The sequence below is a fragment of the Lathyrus oleraceus genome, chromosome 6 (genome assembly GCF_024323335.1).
Source record: "Lathyrus oleraceus cultivar Zhongwan6 chromosome 6, CAAS_Psat_ZW6_1.0, whole genome shotgun sequence".
Classification (NCBI taxonomy): Eukaryota; Viridiplantae; Streptophyta; class Magnoliopsida; order Fabales; family Fabaceae; genus Lathyrus; species Lathyrus oleraceus.
In genome coordinates this window covers 205,616,852-205,638,746 of record NC_066584.1, presented here as the reverse complement: position 1 = coordinate 205,638,746, position 21,895 = coordinate 205,616,852, and the positions used below count along the sequence as shown (strand labels likewise).

Sequence of the window (21,895 nt, the reverse complement as noted above, 5' to 3'; positions counted from 1 at the left end):
TAAATAGTAAAGCGTTTTAATTGGGATAAGAAATAAATTAATCAGATTAAAATGTATAACTTGGGGTAGGATCAAAGTTTAAGAAAGTAGTCATATGTATTTTATTCTATTTATTAGTCAACATCATTACTCGATATTTATTTAATTATTTATTCATAACATTCTAACAATAATAAATAAAATTACAAAGAAAATGATATTATTTGGAAAAATAATAATTCTATAGTTATTCAAACATTTAGAGAAAATAACAAGAAATAAAGTTGGAGAAAAATACAATTATATTCTTTTTATGTCTAGTAAAATAAAGTGAGAAAATAAGATCAACTTAATATTAGACACATGCATATTATTTTTTTAAAAGTCTGATAATAAAACAATTAAATACTTTTTGTTCTCTTTAAAATTTAACTAAAATAATAGCCAAAGAAAATAAATTAAACATAACTTTTTTTATTTTATTCTTGTCTAACATAATCTAAACATAAACATAACTAAATTAACCTTTTTTAATATTTCTTATAACATAATTTTAAATTATAATGAAAATAAATAAATTAACTATTTTTAAAAAAATAAAAAAATTCTTATAACACAATCTAAAAATAATAATCAAAATAACTAAATTAATTTTTTTTTTATATTTCTTATAACAATCTAAAATAATGATGAAAACAACTAAATTAATCTTTTTAATAATTTTTATAACATGATCTAAAACTAATGATGAAAATAACTAAATTAATTTTTAATGATTTTTATAACATGATCTCAAACTAAAATAAAATAAATGGTAAACTTATTATTTTTGGAATTTTATGACATGATCTAAAATTAAAGAGAAATAAATGGTAGGTTTTTTTGGAGTTTCTACGAGATGATCTAAAATTAAAAGAAAATAAATGGTAAGCTCTTTTTGGAATATTTTTATGACATAATCTAAAATTAAAAATAAAATAAATGGTAAGCTCTTTTTTTGGAAATTTTATGATATAATCTAAAATTAAAAATAAAATAAATGGTAAACTCTTTTTTTGGAAATTTTATGATATAATCTAAAATTAAAAGAAAATAAATGGTAAACCTCTTTTTTTGAAATATTTCATGATATAATCTAAAATTAAAAATAAAATAAATGTTAAATTTGATTTATTTTTTATTTTTATGACATAATCTAATAATAATAATGAAAATAACTAAATTAACTTTTTAAATATTTTATAACATAATCTAAAATACAAAATAATAAATAGAAAACTCTTTTTGTAATTTTTATTAATATGACTTATATGTATTTATCTATTTATTTTTATTTTTAAAAAATAACAAAAGAATAAGTTGATTTAAATGTTTTAAGAAACAAAGAAAATAAAATAAACGGTTAATCGAAAACGCAAGGCTTATGACCGAGTATTCAAGGGTTCCCACCGGAATGCAAGATTCGAATGGTCCTCTTCTTTCGTGTTTTAAAAAAAGGAATTAGTCGGGTCGTAAAGATAGTTCGTGTTTTAAAAAAGGAAATTAATCGAGTCGTAAAGATAGTTTAAAAATAAAATTGTAGGAATAAAATTAATTTTACAATTTTATATGTATATTGAATTAATTTTATATATAAAATCGAGTTCATTTTATAATAATCAAGTTAATTTTATATTTATAATCGAGTTCCCACCAGAATGCTAGATTCTAATGGGAGGAAATGGAACTAAATGTTGAAACTATGGAAAGTTAGTGAAATTTAAATCGAAAAAATTAGTGAATTTGAATGTGATTATTTATACGTGTAAAGGTATGAATATGGGTGTTAATAACCTAATTAAATTAATTAACGCATGGAAATCAATTAATCGAATAAAACCCAATTATCGGGAAGTCAACCATTAATTAAATCTAAAAAGTAAACATTAAAAAATATAAGCAACTAAATAACGATTAAATTAAATTAATAAAAACATAAAAGTAAAATAAATAGTAGAAGTTATAAAAATTTAAATGAAATAGCAAGCATAAAAAATGAAAGATATGCAACTCCTAAGTATCAAACTCATCCCACTAAAGCAAGTGAAACTGCTCTCTCTCCACTAGGCCACTTATGGTCATCTGTTATCTTAATAATAACTTGAATATATGAACTAGAATAGATTAAAATAAAAATTAAAATAAAAAAACTAAAATGAGGTGGTCTATTAAAGGACAACTAATTAAACGATGGAGGATAAACATTAATATATCACTAATACCCACAGGCCAAAGTTAATGACCAATTGCAAAGAAAACTAAACGGTCATTTAAATGGATTTTAATTGTCTGCCTTTTTTAAAAAAAAAGATAAAGGAAAAGGAAGTGAGAGAAAAGACACCAGACTCAAACAATTGTTCGTCTTCCTCACAAAGACAAATCTCCTTTCTTTCAATCTCTCAACCTCTCTCGCCCTCAACTTCATTCAATCTCTCAATCTCGACCTCATTTAATTTTTTCAAACTCCTCACAACTAATCTAACCATTTTACAAAGACCACCAACTGATTTTCCTCCTCCTAACAGAACCTTCAACCTACAACTAACTTCAACACCTTTTCAACCAATTCCCAAATTTCATCCAAAATCACAACCAATATATAACCATGTTTCGCATAAATCCCATCCAGCTTTCCTTGGTTCATCATCCAAGAGTCATGTTGGTTTGCTTTTACCGCGTTTCTTCATTTACGGGCAACATTACCCATGTTCAAGGTCATGTCCGCCAAACCTACAAAACCAACCAAGTCACGACCACGCATTAGCACATTGCCATGAGGTTCAAGCAGAAGCAAGTCACATGTTCAAACAAGTTAATTCACAATGAACTTAGAAACCTATTACTGCTCTAGCATAAGTGTTCATCGAACCATTCATCCAACATGATCTTGTGACATACCATTTACAAGCAATCGTGTTACATGTTATGCAATATGCAACAAACCCTGCAAGGACCAAGTCATGCGCCTGTTATAATGAAGCAGAACCAGTAGAAAAACCATATAACAAAGCCATATCACGGATTCACTTCAGTTCATACATCAGACCTGCCACGACAGTTCAGCAACAATATTTCAAAACCTGCAATGCAAAAATATCGAGCAAGCAACCATCCTGCACAACAACATGATTATGCTATCATGACTCAAACCTGGTGCAATAGAAAAGGCCAAAGGTTCACCATGAGCAACATTCCAATGCAGCAGAACACAAGCATGCACCAAATAAGATCCAACAGCAAATTAAGTTTTGGAGTGGAGGCAATTCATGAACTTTGATCCAACTTGCAGCAAGACAATGTGAAACAATTTACACTACAAAATACCTTGCCTACCAGGAATAATGTGCACAAGTTCATATCTAACAGTTCATATACCTGGAATAAAATAGATGCCAAAATGCTATGCAATTACGAATCATGATCACCTCACAAGAACATGAACCACGAAGGAATCTACTTGCACATTTTGCATCATCCATCACAATGCCCAAACCACAACCTGCATAATGAGACCATGCTGCAATTCACTCAACCCGTGTTCATAATCGAAGCTTTACAAATAACCGAAACCGCTCTTGAATTTTCACTAATTTTTTCACTACAGTAAAACGAAGTAAAATAGCAAGGTGTTAGGATTCAAAAATAACCCAAAAGGGATTGAGACAAAGTAGAGGAAGAAAGTGCACGGTTTGTATTACCGTTTCCGAATTTAACATCAAATAGGGCAATCCAAACTGAGCACACCGAAAGGGTTTCGCAGAGATACCTGTTTCGATCTCCATAAGCCAACCTGAAAACCCTAGGTAGTGAGTATAAAAAGGTCGAAGTAGAGGCGAGAAGAGGAGGCGACCACAAAAAAAACCCTAAAATCGAATCGGCCATAAAAAACCCTAAAGTTTTCAGAGAGCGAAAACCCTAGAGCAAAAGAGGAGAGAGCGGCGACGGCTGAAACCATAAAGACTTTGAGGTGAAGGGAGGAAGATTCGAGCATCACCGTCGAACCACCACCGAAGGTGAACTTTACTTGTTTGAATCTCTTTAAAGCTATGTTTTTTTCCACGTTAAGAGTGAGAGAAAGAGGTGCGAAGGTATTGAAAAAATTAAATGAGGTCGAGATTGAGAGATTGAATGAAGTTGAGGGCGAGAGAGATCTGCATCAAAGGTTTTGATTGTCACAAGAGATCTGCACCAAAGGTTTCGATCATCACAAGAGGTAAATATTCTATCACTGATCATGACCATTCGTAAGGATCTCTAAAGGAGAAATTTTAATTTCCGCTGCGTTTTGGACCGCAATTCTCCTTCAGTGGTATCAGAGCCACTTACGAAACCATGAATCGGATAGGTGTTTAATTTCTGTATTAATATGATTAAAAGACAGAATGAATCAATTAATTAAACGGGTAATTAAATTTGGCATCATGAGTGTACGAGTTGGATGATTGATGTTGACTATGCTTCGGTACCGACATTAGTATGGTGAAGCAGCGATACATCGATCGTCCATAGGTTACGCAATTGAGACCGATCAACTTATATATGATATAAGTAATCCTAATGCAAAGTACGGTATATGTGATATACTGTTTCTGTTTCGTTCATTCAAACATTAAGTGGTTGTTTTCCTTTGAGCGATCAATGGTCATTTGCTTCGGAATCCGACATTAGTATGGTAAAGCAATGACCTGTTGATCAATGATACTGAATCAACAATCGAAGTGTGTTTGACGGTCTGAAATTGGCGCATTAGGGTTGGTGACGGTGCAAGGGTTGTGCCGTCAAGGAGTTGTGAATTTAGGGTTTTGGAACAGGTCTGTAGACTATTTCAAAGTTCTGTTATTTTGGATGCATAACGGTCGTAACAAGACGCGTGACGTTCGTAACAGACCCATGACGGTCGTAACAAGGACGTGACGGTCGTCACACTCACAGATCCAAAATTGTAGGCGTTTCTGTTTTGGCCCGTGACGGTCGTAACATATGCCTGTGACGGTCGTAACATGCTTGTGACCTGTGACGGTCGTAACATGCTTGTGGCGGTCGTCACACTCACAGGGTCAGAACCCCCGGCTAACTCTGCGTAGTATGATCGGTCGCCGAAATTTAATTTGGTTTTAATTAATTAAAGGAATTAAAATTAATAATAATAATAATGTGTTTATTATTATTGCCTTGTGGTGATCAGTTATGGCCTTAGTTATCCTTTATTTTGGGTTTTAAAATACGACCTGCGAGTCGTGCCTCTCCTTTTATATAATCTCTTAATGTAACTTCTTTTCTCATCTCAAACCCTCGTATGTAAAACGAGTTTCTTCTGGAATGTAATGTTATGAATAAAGAGAAGAAGACAATGTTATGAAGAAAGAGAAGATTTCAATATCAAAGGAGGACAACCTTGAAGATCTTGCTTGGAGAAGCTTAGATCGTTGTAGGTTAGCTTAGGTTCTCTCATTGGCTTGGGAGAACAATTGCGCTAGGGGCCATAACTGTTTCATTTTGTTTGTATGTATGTTGATGCATGTGAATGTATGTTGATGCATGTGAGAGACGATTTATATGATAAATAAGCCGGTGAGATCATAACAATTATAATTCCCTCAAACTAAATATTAAGTTTATGCTTTCCAAGTTTTAACACTCATCAAGACTAGTATCGGATAATGTAGGTTTCGCCTACGCGAGGTGCATGATCTATATATTAGTAAGGTGCGATGGGATAATTGTAATATCCAACTGTTAAAACAATGGGTCAAACTTAACTAAACAAATTATGAGAATATTATATGTTTGCTTTCCAAGTTTTAGCACTCATCAAGACTGGTATCGAATAATGTAGGTTTCGCCTACGCGAGGTGCATGTTTTGTATTAGTCAAGGTGCGATGGGATAATTGTAATATCCAACTGCTAAAACGATGAGTCAAACTTAATTATAATTTTCTTATATATGTTTAGAAGCAAGAGTTGGGAATAATCCATATGATGGATTGGAATAAGGAGTTATTCACCCAACTGAAATTTTCGAGAGTTGTATGAGATACAACTAGAAGGAGTTCCTACCTAAATAACCTAGTTTTGTGTAATCCGCCTACGCAGACTTAGAACAAAGTGAAATATGGATCTCGACCCACTAGAAAATCTTCCAACGGGATTTTTCGAATCAAATGATGAGGGTCATTTGTTTTGAGTAAAATAGTGGGAGCATATTTGATTAAAGGCCTAATTAAATATGTCAATGATACTTATATTTTCTTAATCCTTATGTAGATAACCATGACAGCAAACACCTCTAACAACATCTTGCGATCAATCCTTGACAAGGAAAAATTGTCTGGGACAAATTTTCTGGATTGGCACCGAAACCTGAGGATTGTCCTCAAACATGATAAAAAGTTGTATGTCTTGGAGACACCTGTTCCTGAAGAGGAACCTCCTAGTTCTGCACCTAAGGCAGAAAGAGATGCTTATAAGAAGCATGTTGATGATGCCAATGAAACTGCTTGTCTCATGCTGGCTACCATGAACTCAGAATTGCAAAAGCAACATGAGAACATGTCACCGTTCGATATGATCGAACACTTGAAGATGCTCTATCAAGAGCAAGCAAGGCATGAGAGGTTTGAAGTTTCAAAAGCCCTTTTTCAAAGTAAGTTAGTTGAGGGAGCCCCTGTAGGTCCCCATGTACTCAAGATGATTGGGTATGTGGAAAACCTTGAGAGATTGGGTTTTCCCCTCGAAAAGAAACTTGTGACTGATTTGATCTTGCAATCGTTGCCAGATAGTTTCAGTCAATTTGTCCTAAATTTCAATATGATTGATATGGACAAATCTCTTCCTGAACTGCTCGCCATGTTAAGAACTGCCGAGCAGAATCTGAAGTCAAAAGGGAAGTCCATTCTGATGATCGGAAATGGAAAGAGACAGAACAAAAGGCCCACTAAGCAGGGTGATAAAGGGAAAGGCAAGGAAGTTGCCAAACCCAAACCCACCGTTACTGTTTTAAAGCCTAGTGGAGGCATAACAAAAGAAGGCACCTGCTTCCATTGCGGTAAGACCGGACACTGGAAGAGGAACTGCCCAAAGTATCTGGAAGATAAGAAGAATGGAGTAGAGACTTCAACTTCAGGTATTTTTGTTATTAACTTATCTACTTCTGCATCATGGGTATTAGATACTGGATGCGGTTCTCACATTTGTACAAATGTGCAGGGGCTGAAAAGGAGTAGAGATTTGGCAAAAGGTAAAGTTGACCTACGAGTTGGCAATGGAGCAAAGGTTGCTACTTTAGCCGTGGGATCTTATGTATTGACTTTACCTAGTGGTTTTATAATTCAGTTAGAGAACTGTTATTATGTACCTGGAATTAGCAGGAATATTTCCATTTCTTGTTTGGACAAGTTTGGTTTTTCATTTATAATAAAGAACAATTGTTGCTCAATTTATTTGAATGATATATTCTATGCTACTGCATAAATGAGCAATGGACTGTATGTCCTTGATCTCGAAATGCCTATTAATAACATTAATACTAAAAGGGTGAAACCAAACGAGTTAAAACCAACTAGGTAAGAATATTAAAACTCTTCGATCAGATCGAGGTGGTGAGTATTTAAGCCTAGAGTTTTATGACCATCTGAAAGAGTGTGGGATCCTATCCCAGCTTACTCCTCCTGGAACACCCCAATGGAATGGTGTATCTGAGAGAAGAAATCGAACCATGTTAGACATGGTCCGATCCATGATGAGTCACGCCGATCTTCCAAACTCCTTTTGGGGACATGCACTATTGACAGTAGCTTACACACTTAATCGTGTTCCATCCAAAAAGGTTGAGAAGACACCATATGAGATATGGAGTGGTAAGAAACCACATATGTCTTACATAAAGATTTGGGGTTGCGAGGTTTATGTGAAACGACAAATTTCAACTAAGCTTGAGCCCAAATCTGACAAATGCTTATTTGTGGGGTATCCTAAAGAAACAAGAGGGTATTACTTTTACAATCCTTCTGAGGGCAAAGTGTTTGTCGCTCGAACTAGAGTTTTCCTAGAAAATAATTTTATTTCCAAAGGAACCAGTGGGAGGAAAGTAGAGCTTGAAGAAATTCAAGAATCACAAAGCATTGACACGCCTATGGAGGAATTGGAGCAAGAAACACAAGTAGTTGTGTAAGAGCAACCTGCTCAAGTAGAACATGAGCAACGTAGGTCAGGCAGGATACGTCACCTACCTGAGATATATGGATATCTGATCAAGGTGATGTATTACTCATGGAATCTTCGTTTTGATGAAACAGTAAAACAATATGGATTCATCAAGAACGAAGATGAGCCTTGTGTCTACAAGAAGGTTAGTGGGAGCATGATCGTATTCCTGGTATTATATGTGGATGACATATTACTTATTGGAAACGATATCCCTACCCTGTAACAAGTAAAGTCTTGGGTAGGGAAATGCTTTTCTACGAAGGACCTAGGTGAAGCAGCCTATATATATTAGGAATCAGAATCTATAGAGATAGATCATAAAATGCTTGGCCTAAGTCAGAGTACATAGACAAGGTGTTGAGACGCTTTAATATGAATGATTCCAATGGTTATGTGTTTTGCTTAAACGGTGGCGCTGTGAGCTGGAAAAGTTCAAAGCAAGATACAGTTGTTGATTCTACAACCGAGGCCGAGTATATTGCTGCCTCAAGTGCAGCAAAGGAAGCTGTTTGGATAAAAAGTTCATTAGTGAACTTGGCATAGTTCCTAGCATTGTGGATCCCATTGGTCTCTATTGTGATAACAATGGTGCTATCGTACAAGCCAAGGAGCCTAGATCTCACCAACGATCCAAACACATACTTAGGCGTTATCATCTCATTCGAGAGATAATAGATAGAGGAGATGTGAAAATATGTAAAGTACCTACACTTGACAATATTGTTGACCCACTGACAAAGCCTCTTGCGCAGCAGAAGCATGATGGCCATACTAGATCAATGGGCATAAGGGGTATGCCTGATTGGCTCTAGTGCTAGTGGGAGATTGTTGGTGTAAGCCCTAGAGGCCAATACTTTTTGGTACTTGTATCGAATTATTTATTAATAATAAAAGGCATTCTCTTTATTATGGTTGATTAATAAAGTCCTTGGAATAGATAGTCCGTTTAATGTATTAAGTGTGACTTAATCATGAGAACACATTAAACATAAGGACACTATTCTTAAAGTATCCGTATTCGAGCTTTAGTGTGAAGTGGGATAACATTAAAGCATTAAGACTATTATGTTTGTAGACTGATGAGCACATCTCATGGATCATGGATAAAGAGTTATCAAGTCTTAAACATAGGTATGAATATTAGGAGTAATATTTATACCGGATTGACCCGCCATGAGAATAATATATAGAAAGTTATGCAAAGTGTCATAATTTATTCTCATGGTGATAATAATGTATTCCACTCTTCGACCTGAAACCACTATGGACCCTAGATGTGGAGTCGAGTGCTTTATTGCTGATCCAACATTGTCCGTAACTGGATAACCATAAAGACAGTTGATGGGTACTCCACGAAGCATGCTGAGGGACATGAGTGACCTAGATGGAATTTGCCCATCCTGCATAACAGGATAAATGTCTATGGGCCCAATATTGAACTGGACAAGGATGACACGGTATATGCCTTGTGTTCAATATAGACATAAGGGCAAAAGGGTAATTATACACATAAGTATTATCACAGAAGGAATTGTCAGATCACTTGACATTTTCGTGTCTTGGGTAGCAGTGATGTGTTGCTAGATACCGCTCACTGTTTATTATGTTAAATACATGATTTAATATAACTGCCAATGCCGCGAAAACCTACAGGGTCACACACAAAGGAAGGATTGATGAGAGATAGAGTAACTAAGGAATACCGTAAGGTACGGTGCCCTTAAGTGAATTATATAACATCGTAAGGTACGGTGTACTTGAGTAGAATACGAAATATGGTAAGGTACCATGGGCTTTAAGTGATTTTGGGCATATTATAAGATATGGGCCAAAATACACTTAAGTGGGCCTTTTTGCTTGAAGCCCACACAAGTGGTTCTATAAATAGAACCCTTGTGCAGAAGCATTAATAGCGGTTGCATTATTTTCGTTTTCTCTCTCTCTCTCTCTCTCTCTCTCTCTCTCTCTCTCTCTCTCTCACTCAAAGCCTTCATTCGTACCAGCTAGCACTGAGATTGAAGGAACCCGTTCGTGTGGACTGAGTAGAGACGTTGTCATCGTTCAACGTTCGCGATCGCTCCGTGGATCTGCATCAAATGTTTTGATCGTCACAAGAGATCTGCACCAAAGGTTTCGATCATCACAAGAGGTAAATATTCTATCACTGATCATGACCATTCGTAAGGATCTCTAAAGGAGAAATTTTAGTTTTCGCTGCGTTTTGGACCGCAATTCTCCTTCAGATTCGAGCATCACCGCCGAACCACCACCGAAGGTGAACTTTACTTGTTTGAATCTCTTTAAAGCTATGTTTTTTTCCACGTTTAGAGTGAGAGAAAGAGGTGCGAAGGTATTGAAAAAATTAAATGAGGTCGAGATTGAGAGATTGAATGAAGTTGAGGGCGAGAGAGGTTGAGAGATTGAGAGAAATGAGATTCGTCTTCGTGAGGAAGACGAACAATTGTTTGAGTCTGGTGTCTTTTCTCTCACTTCCTTTTCCTTTATCTTTTTTTTAAAAAAAGGCAGACAATTAAAACCATTTAAATGACCGTTTAGTTTTCTTTGCAATTGGTCATTAACTTTGGCCTGTGGGTATTAGTGATATATTAATGTTTATCCCCACCCATTAATCTCTCTTTTGGAAACCCAACAGCCAGGCGGCTAGGGTTTATTTTTTGGATTCCTCCATCGTTTAATTAGTTGTCCTTTAATAGACCACCTCATTTTAGTTTTTTTATTTTAATTTTTATTTTAATCTATTCTGGTTCATATATTCAAGTTATTATTAAGATAATAGATGACCATAAGTGACCTAGTGGAGAGAGAGCAATTTCACTTGCTTTAGTGGGATGGGTTCGATACTTAGCAGTAGCATATATTTCATTTAAATTTTTATAACTTCTACTATTTATTTTACTTTTATGTTTTTATTTATTTAATTTAATCGTTATTTAGTTGCTTATATTTTTTAATGTTTACTTTTTAGATTTAATTAATGGTTGACTTCCCGATAATTGGGTTTTATTCGATTAATTGATTTCCATGCATTAATTAATTTAATTAGGTTATTAACACCCATGTTCATACCTTTACATGTATAAATAATCACATTCAAATTCACTAATTTTTTCGATTTAAATTTCACTAACTTTCCATAGTTTCAACATTTAATTCCATTTCCTCCCATTAGAATCTAGCATTCTGGTGGGAACTCGATTATAAATATAAAATTAACTCGATTATTATAAAATGAACTCGATTTTATATATTAAATTAATTTGATATACATATAAAATTGTAAAATTAATTTTATTCCTACAATTTTATTTTTAAACTATCTTTACGACTCGATTAAATTCCTTTTTTAAAACAAGAACTATCTTTACGATCTCGACTAATTCCTTTTTTTAAACACGAAAGAAGAGGACCATTCGAATCTTGCATTCCTGTGGGAACCCTCGAATACTCGGTCATAAGCCTTGCATTTTCGATTAACCGTTTATTTATTTTTCTTTGTTTCTTAAAACATTTAAATCAACTTATTCTTTTGTTATTTTTTAAAAATAAAAATAAATAGATAAATACATATAAGTCATATTAATAAAAATTACAAAAAGAGTTTTCTATTTATTATTTTGTATTTTAGATTATGTTATAAAATATTTAAAAAGTTAACTTAGTTATTTTCATTATTATTATTAGATTATGTCATAAAAATAAAAAATAAATCAAATTTAACATTTATTTTATTTTTAATTTTAGATTATATCATGAAATATTTCAAAAAAAGAGGTTTACCATTTATTTTCTTTTAATTTTAGATTATATCATAAAAATTTCCAAAAAAGAGTTTACCATTTATTTTATTTTTAATTTTAGATTATATCATAAAATTGCCAAAAAAAGAGTTTACCATTTATTTTATTTTTAATTTTAGATTATGTCATAAAAATATTCTAAAAAGAGGTTACCATTTATTTTCTTTTAATTTTAGATCATCTCGTAGAAACTCCAAAAAAACCTACCATTTATTTCTCTTTAATTTTAGATCATGTCATAAAATTCCAAAAATAATAAGTTTACCATTTATTTTATTTTAGTTTTAGATCATGTTATAAAAATCATTAAAAATTAATTTAGTTATTTTCATCATTAGTTTTAGATCATGTTATAAAAATTATTAAAAAGATTAATTTAGTTGTTTTCATCATTATTTTAGATTGTTATAAGAAATATAAAAAAAAATTAATTTAGTTATTTTGATTATTATTTTTAGATTGTGTTATAAGAAATTTTTTATTTTTTTAAAAATAGTTAATTTATTTATTTTCATTATAATTTAAAATTATGTTATAAGAAATATTAAAAAAGGTTAATTTAGTTATGTTTATGTTTAGATTATGTTAGAAAAAAATAAAATAAAAAAAGTTATGTTTAATTTATTTTCTTTGGCTATTATTTTAGTTAAATTTTAAAGAGAACAAAAAGTATTTAATTGTTTTATTATCAGACTTTTTAAAAAAAAATATGCATGTGTCTAATATTAAGTTGATCTTATTTTCTAACTTTATTTTACTAGACATAAAAAGAATATAATTGTATTTTTCTCCAACTTTATTTCTTGCTATTTTCTCTAAATGTTTGAATAACTATAGAATTATTATTTTTCCAAATAATATCATTTTCTTTGTAATTTTATTTATTATTGTTAGAATGTTATGAATAAATAATTAAATAAATATCTAGTAATGATGTTGACTAATAAATATAATAAAATACTTATGACTACTTTCTTAAACTTTGATCCTACCCCAAGTTATACATTTTAATCTGATTAATTTGTTTCTTATCCCAATTAAAACGCTTTACTATTTAAGTTAAAATATTAAAACATTCTTTGAATAACTCAAAAGAAAATGACCATTGGAATCTAGCATTCCAGTGGAACCCTGAAATTTTGATCTTAGGGCTTATGCCTCATTCTCAAATATCCGTCCTTCCAAATCCAAAAAAAAATATATACTTAATCCTTATTCAACACCTTTTCAATAAAAATGGAAATGGAACGTGGTGTATACCGTGCACTCCTGAGATTAAGATTCGAGGTGGATGCCTTGCCTATCTTAACTCTCGCCATCGTCTAAAATTGTCAATGCGGTTTCTTCAGACCCTTTCTCAATTAAACCTGAAAAATACTTAATCTTTATTAAACACTTTTGTCAATAAAGATGGAAATGGAACATGGTGTATACCGTGCACTCCTGAGACTAGGATTCGAGATGGATATCTCGCTCATCCAAGTTCTCGCCATTACTCAAAATACATCCAACCAATCAAACTCTTTTTCGCCGCCGTGCGACTAATCAAAGAACCTTTTTCATAAATGAAAGATATATTGTTTTAAGGTGATGCAAAACAATGTTTCGGCCACGATTGTTGAGTCGAGATAAGTGACGCTTTTCCGAATGTAGATTTATAAATCCGTTCGATGTGTGGTATGCGTCCACTCCTCATCTATTTTGGGTAAAACAATGTTTTCGTCGATTAATACAGTATAGCTTTCTCTAAAATCGACCAACAAACAAACATTTTTCTACCCAGAACTACGTAAGCCTTGATTTCTCTTTTGAGATACGTAGGAGAAGGATTTGTAAATCTTGTCATGCCCACTAATAAAAAAACTTATGTTTAGTCCTTCGTCAAAAATCCAAAAACATTTCTTCTCTTTTCTATTCTTTCTCTCCCTCATTATAACTTGAGAAGACTAACATAAGCTAACATTCAAAACGAAACTAACTAAACGGTTCCCGTTGAATACAACGGACGTGAGGGGTGCTAATACCTTCCATTTGCGTAACCGACTCCCGAACCCTGATTTGGTTGCGACGACCATAATCATTGTCGTTCTTTCTTGGGTTTTATCGATATTTCCCCTTTCCTTTTTAGGAATAAATAAAGTTCGGTGGAGACTCTGTTTAGTCCATCATTGCGAGCGTGCGATTGCGTTTCGCTTTAAAGTCGTATCCCCATTTTTCAAGGTGTGACAGGTGTCCCTGATTTATAGTTGTAATGACTTTGAGTTACGGTTGCATTTATAATATTATTTTTATGGTAATCTTTTGATGTGCTTAATGCTTTCTCTTTCGGACCAATCGAGATTCTTGTGTGGTTATCGATTAGGCTGGACCACCATTGGTAAGGTTTTCATTAGATTACTCTATAGTAGATCACCTAGGACTAGGGAAACCCTGTATGAATCAGAGCATTCTTGATATAATAAAGCTTAACCTCACCCTAATTGCCTATGGACATAGAAATTAGGGTAGAATGATTAAAAGGTTTCTCACCAAGGACTTGGGAGAAAATCCCCTTGAGAACTGGTGGTAATTGATATTTGTTGATGCAATAGTGACTCAGAGTTGTTACAGAGATAAATCATACACCTTCCCTGGCATTGTTCCTCATACCTTGCAAACCCTTATTTTTTATTATTATTTTTATTTGCCCTTATTTTAATAATTTTGAATTAAAAAACCCCAATTATAATTTTTGTTTAATTGAACGATGAATTGAACTCAATATTAACTTGCAGTCCTTGAGATCGACATTCCGGGAATTTCCCCTTTATTACTATAACAGACAAAATAGTACACTTTCTATTTTATCGATCAGTAGGCAACAAGATTGAGTTGTGTCGCTTCTCGAAAAATACGATTCCTCGCGATGGTCGCGGAAATATTTATGTTCGAACAGAGTCGCCACCGAACTTTATTTATCCCAATAAAGGAATAGGAAAATATCGATAAAACCTTTTAGAAAATAGAATAATGGTCATTGCAACCATATTCGGGTTTGGAAGTCGATTACGCAAGGGGAAGGTATTAGCATCCCTCACGTCCGTTGTACTCAACGGGAACCTTTTAGTCCAATTTGCTATTTGAATGTTAATTTAATGTTATTCGCTTTCTTCGAGTAATTAAATATTGAATGGAGATGGATGAAGACCTCAAAAGGAGAACGGGGAGGTTTTTTTATTAGTGTGCTCGCCAAGATCTCGCAATCTCGTGCCTACGTATCCTTATGGTACAATAAGGAAATCAGAGCATTCGTAGTTCGGGAAACTACGATTGGTTGGTGTCTTTTAATGAACGACTGCGTAGATCGCGTTCTAAAGGCTAAACGATGGCTTGTCTACTCTCGGCGGAGGCTTAAGCATTGGTTTGTGATGCGCATTAGAAAGGATTAACAATGTTCTTTTTGAAAAGAGTTTTAGTCACGCGGGGGTGAGAAGTTTAATTGATGTGTTTGATGTTTTTTGATTTCGATCGCGCGCGCGGGGGGGGGGGGGGGGGGGGGGGGGGGGTAGTTTGATTTGTTAAAGTGTTTTGAAGAACGACGAAATATTGAGCAATGTGGTACACACCAATCGTCCAATTCTTTCGAGGAATAATAAGGCGAACGCCTTCTACTCCTTTTTCGTTCGAATTATTTTGAAAGTTTGTTTGTGGATGTTGAATATGCACGGTAGTGAGGCGTACGCCTCCTACTTGCTTATTCAAAAAATAATAAGGCGTGCGCCACTTATTCCTTTATCCAAGTTTATTTAAAATGTATTAATCGGAAGTCGATGATTTGTGCAATATGGCGAGCGCCAATTATTCAAACAATCGAGAGATGGTGAGGCGAACGCCTCCCACCTTTTATCATCCGAAGTTTAATTTAAAAAAGAAATGTTTTTAAATGTTTTATTTTATATAAAAGATGATTTGAATTTATTCGATTGTGGTTTTGATTGGATGACGAAAACTCGAGCAATGTGGCGTACGCCAATTATTCGAATAATCGAAAGATGGTGAGGCGAACGCCTCCCATCCTCTTATTATCTAAAATTTAGAATTTAGGACTTAGGATTTGTAGTTGATTTAGAAGATGTGATTTGAATGTGTATAATCATGGTCTTAAAATAATTTGAATTTAATACTTATATTTGATTTGAAAAAGTGATTTGAAATTGTATGATTAAGGTTTAATCGGGTGACAAGAACTCGAGCAATATGGCGTACGCCAATTATTCAAGTGCTTGAGAAATAGTGAAGCGAACACTTCCTATATCTTTTTCACCCCAAAATTATGTTAAGAGAAAATTCTTTAGAAATCATATCGGCTTAGAAAAAAAATCTTGAGTTAGCAATTATAAGATTAATTATGTTTAGATGAAAATACTTGGTAATTAATCAAGATTTAATTTTGACGACAAAATACGTAATGAATTAGGCATTTTATTTATTTTAATCAATCAACTAACTATTTAATCGTACTATTTTAAAAATAAATAGGCTTAAAATCTTTTTGAGATAGAAAAACAAATGAGACCTTGTGTCATGTCTTTATTACTAAAATTGCTACCCAAAATATTTAAATAAAATGTTGGAGCAAGTTATAAAGAAGTAAAATAAAACTGGGGTATGAATCCAACTAGTGGTACGTTCGGTAACGAAGCAGTAGTCGAAAGGGCAGTTGTACAACTGTCCCTATCGTGCCACCGCAAGTGGCCTTTGAACTTCATACGCAGACCACGCGTGATTTTCTTGGGAATCGGTGTGTTTGTGTACTCAATAACCATGATAGCTACCTAGCAATACTACCACTTACACACTAATATTCCTACTAATAAATGTAAACTCAGCACTTGAACAGTTGTGGAGATGCATAAAACAAAACGAAAACAAAACGAAAACAAAATGCTTATTCCTCCTGTTGTTTCTCGCTCAACTTCTGGTTTTTCTTTCAAAGACAAAATATTATTTCCCTCACCCTAAAACATGCATCAATCGATAAACCCAACTCACAAACGTCTAGATCAAATGAAAAAGAAATGCAAAGGGATTAAAGCTTGACATCCGTTCTCTTCAACCAAGATCAAGACGATTAAACGAGAAAAGCAAGAAAAATGGATCATTCGAGATAAAAGGGAAAAAACGGAGAGGGTTTACCCAATCGGAAGGTCCGCCTGTCCAAGATCTAGCATTATCGCTTGGGTTTTTACGGCGAGTGCTCTAACCGCAACTGATTGTCCAGATGAGGTATGTTCATTATTCACGGCTGGGCTTCTTACTTCGCAGTCTCCATGGTTGTTAAGATTCTTTCGTTTGACTGTGCGTTTTCTGTTGATAGCTCTGCTGCAAAACTCCAAAGGAAACTTCGACTCAGGGTTTCTGCGTGAGTGTGAAGTCTCGGTTTCAGCAGCGTAACGATGCAAGGAGGGGATCCCATCTCTATCATTCGAGACCTCCTTTTATAGGGCTTTGTACGAGGTTTTATCGGTTCTCATCCTTCGTGAGCTGGCGAAATTTTGGACGAATCATTCCGTTAGCTAGGAGGATCCCTTCCAGGTTTGGTGGTCCTCAAATATTGATGTGGTCCCTGGAATGAAAGGATAGGGTTTTGTCTGTAGTGAAGGAGAACTTCCCTCGTGGCACTTGCAAGAATTTTTTTGATGATGCTCTACGGTAACCATTTATTTTCAGTTTTCACTGCGGTAATTATCTTGTTTTACTGGCGTATTGACTCTTTGTGACAGGCCTTCTTTACTGGTGTAAATTTTGCAGTTTGCTTTTCTTGGTCTTCCACAAGTGGTTCATTATGACTTGTGCATCACGCTTTCGGAATAGCTTGCAAAGTCGTTCATACTATGGAAATAGAGTTCAGTCATGTGTGTTGCCTACGTTCGGATTGGATCCGCTGCAAATTATGGTTGGTTTCATGCTCATGACTTGTGGTCTTGCGAAAGTTGCGTCTATCCAGTACAAACTTTCATCAACCGCAGTTATTTTCCACACCACATGTTGATTGCCTTCTTACCGCACTAACTTGGTATGTTTTGGTTGCAGTTGTGGTGCTTTTGGCAAAGTGATAGCTATCATAACGTGGAAGTGGGTGAGAGGAATTTCTGCCCTGCAAGGTTACCTTCTATGCATCAAATCCGTTTCCTTGAGGTATCAGGTATATTTCTCGACTTAAAACCTCCAAACGTTCTGCTCTCTTTTGGACCTCATGCTGACCATTTTAATAAGATGTTTCTTGGACTGTGGACATAATAGTGTTTTTTTGTGTTATCCGTTCATTTGAGGACCTTGCATTCAGAACGTAGCTTTGAAGTTTGCATATGTCTTCCTTGCAGTATTATTGCTTTTTGTGGCTGTCCTTGAACTCTAACTTGGTGTTTTTGAACTCTTTTGTAATAGTCGGTTAAGATGCGACTAGATCCTGGGTTTGCAGGTCATGGCGTGCTTGCTAAAGGGTAACCTGTGGTTGTTATGCTGTTGGTTTTGGTTCTGCAGCCAAGATTTCTTGCTGTTTAAAGGGATAGTTTGATGACAGTTGATGTTAGCTAGTGTTGTGGTTTTGCCACAACTTTGGTTGGCAGCTGTATTGAAGACACATGTGGTGCAAGTGAGAAATCTCGACAAGGCTAGTAGCTGGGTTGGACCTTAACAAAATAACAGAGATCCTTCTCGTCAACTGAAGGAGTTTCAATTTCGTTCCTCCTCTTCTGCATTAAATTGAACGGCATCCTCAGTCTAGGTTCAGAAGCTAACCAAACTCACATAACCTGGTGAACTCAATCTTCTGGTAGTTTGAAAACATGGTCACATTCTTTGTATGCTCTTCGTGTACAAAATTCCTGAAAAGAAATAACTTGCTCTTCATCTGTTTCATTCTAATCATGTTATGTCGAATGCTCTTTTATACCAGGTGTGGATTCCTTGCAATTTGCTCTTATCAGTGATTCAACATGGCTTTGACTCCTAAATTGATTAAGGAGAGCTTGGGCCTTTTCTTTAGCGCTCGGTGTGCCTGACTGTGATAAAGCTACTAATGGTGGCATAGTTCCGTGTTGGAGCACCATGCTTAAGAATCTATTACTGTGTAGGCGAAGATGTAGAAGAGTTGCCGCTGCATTCTCCTTTCCTCTAGCAGAACCCAACTCAACAACTTCAATAGAACAGGAATCAGCGGTTCTATTGCACCGGCATTTGTAATTGTAGTTTTGTTGTTTATCATTGATTGATAAGTTGAGAAGTGTTGTAACATCTTTTCCCTGGATCTGTGTCTCGATATCTCGATACCAGAAAGATCGGCTCTTGATTCCACAGCAGAAGAAAATATTATCCTAGGAATGAGCCCTTTTGATGGCCTCCTCCATATATCTTGGCTTCGAGACCTAGTCTCCATAAGTCACCATCAGTATCTGACCCGGGATATGACTCTCAAGAAGTATCTCTACTGTAGCCTGGACTTGTTGACAGCCGAGAAGCATTGTTGTCATCACCTTGTGTTTCCTGATTTTGGTTTGTGATTGGATTGTGAATCATGGTCCTGCTATGTGTGACAACAACTTGATTTCTAATTTTCGGAATGTATTTGAACGTTTGCATGTAATGTTGCGTAATGACATTTTGGAATTGAATTGGGTTCATAACATTCTTGCTTATTACAACTCTATTTTCCTTAGGAAAACAAAATAAAAGATCCAATTGTGGTACACGTGAACAAACCTTTTGGATTATGTCAACAATTCGTATATTCATTTTTAATTGCAATTTTATTTTTAGAGTAACCCAACTAAGTGGTCCATGAATTTGTAACCTTGGGCTAATCAAGCAATCATCACAAATAAAATGACTTTTAAAACTTGCTAACAAGAAGTGGATTTGGACTATGTCGGATGAAAATGATTTGCACCACACCTTAAACTTGCAATGTTGATTATGGACATGTTGATAGGAGTGGGCTCTTAAACCAAAAAATCTTATGGATAACCAAAATGGGCCTCGTATAACCAACAGTCCCAAAATGCGCATACCACCCCATGCCTTAGTAATAGCTATAAGAGATAAACGCAACATATTTTTGGGTCATGAACAAGGAACTTAACAGATGAAACGCCACTGAAAGAATTGTTGAAAGTTAATGACACTGAGAGTTTTCTTTAGAATGAACATGTGAGCGTTGAATGTGCCTTTAGGAATGATGGGGAATTTGGAGTAGCTTAGGGCTAAGAAACCCTAAGGTAGAGTTTATGCCTTATAACTTCTGGTTGTGAATGCTGGTGAAAGAGTTTTTTTATCCTGACAAAATTGGGGTATGACAGCTGCCCCTATTTAATTACCTTGAACCAGAAGGTAAGAATGACAGTAGTCTTCGTACACTCATGGTGGAAGATAATTAAATACGAAAATACCCGAATTTTGTCCTTTGAAATGCATGGAAGAAATGTAGAAAGAATAATGCAGAAAGAAAATGCGATGAGAAATACAGTAAGAAAAGTTATTAGAATGTGAAACGAAATAATCAAAACTCTCTGGGAATCGTCAGAACAGTATCTTGGATGTCATAATCGAGATATTCCAATAATGGAATGATACCTCAACTGTATCTAAGACTTTCTGAAAATTAGCAGAACAATGTCTTGATTTGAACGCACGAGATTCTCTGAGGATCAACGAAGCAGTACCTTATACGATATAATTGAGATATTCCATCAAGGGAATGATACCTCAACCGTATCTAAGATTCTTCGAGGATTCTAGAGAAGTATCTCTGAAAACAAATGAGACTTCAAATTGATGAAGCAGCATCTCAAACAGCAAAATGAGTTTCTCTCTATCGAATCGAAGCAACATCTTATATGATAGAATTAAGATATTCCGAACAAGGGAATGATACCTTAATTGAATCTAAGACTCTTCAAGGATACTAGAGCAGTATCTCTAAAAATTTGGAATGAGACTCTTCATATTGATGAAGCAGCATCTCAAACAGAAAAATGAGATTCTCCAGATAAATGGAACAGCATCTCAAATGTTTGTCTGTTGGGGGAGATATTTTAGAAAAGACTCCTTCTGGAGGAGATTTACTAGCAAAGCTCTGCAGGGGGAAAGCTCATAAGAGACTTTTTATAGTAACCTTTGCTTGGGGAGCAATGATAGCAAAGAAAAGGCTGGGAATATCATTATTAATCATAAAGTTGAAAAATGATTTGTTGAGAAATAGTTCCACGAGCACATGCAGGGTAATAACTTTATTGAATTTAAATGAAGAGTGTCCGGGATACATATGAATGACCCTGAGGATCTTGATATTTTATTATGTTTTTTCGTATGATGTTCCACTCTGGGTGGAAATACCATGCATGGGATGATGCATGAGATGTATGCAAGTATGCAATTGCTGGGGATATTTATGATGTGCATGGGAATGCAACTGATTTTTTATTTTGTATAAGGCTATGCATAGATATGCTGATGATTGATATGATTGTTTTTGATGAATTTTCCTATTTTGGCAGGAAAATAATGCATGAACTGATGCATGTGATGTATGTGGGAATGCAACTAGGTACTTGGATATTTTTGTAGGGTTTTATTTTTCAATGAGATTATTGGGGAATATCATCATCAAGGAGTTGATGGAAAGGTAACTGTCATCGTCAAAGGGTTGAAGGAAAGGCAATCGTCATCATCAGAGGGTTGATAGAAAAGATCATCATCAGGGAGCTGATGGAAAGGTAGTTGTCATCGTCAATGGGTTGACGGAAAGAAGTAAAGGATGGCATCACCACAGGGTTGGTGGAAAATAATTGTCATCGTCAAAGGGTTGACGGAAAGA

At 34.7% G+C, this 21,895-nt stretch overlaps 1 long non-coding RNA gene across 5 annotated transcripts; it reads left to right on the top strand.

The window, feature by feature from the left end:
• The first annotated feature begins 16,677 nt into the window (after positions 1-16,677).
• Positions 16,678-19,718, top strand: LOC127093060 (uncharacterized). Of its 5 annotated transcripts, none has more exons than XR_007792409.1 (5): positions 16,678-17,307; positions 17,399-17,733; positions 17,833-18,027; positions 18,115-18,226; positions 18,469-19,718. It is a non-coding gene; the product is annotated as an uncharacterized LOC127093060 (long non-coding RNA). The 5 variants fall into 5 exon arrangements; XR_007792406.1 differs by having other exon boundaries at positions 16,683-17,307; positions 17,833-17,977; XR_007792408.1 differs by having other exon boundaries at positions 16,686-17,307; positions 17,833-18,226; positions 18,469-18,856; positions 18,980-19,718.
• The last annotated feature ends 2,177 nt before the right edge of the window (positions 19,719-21,895 follow it).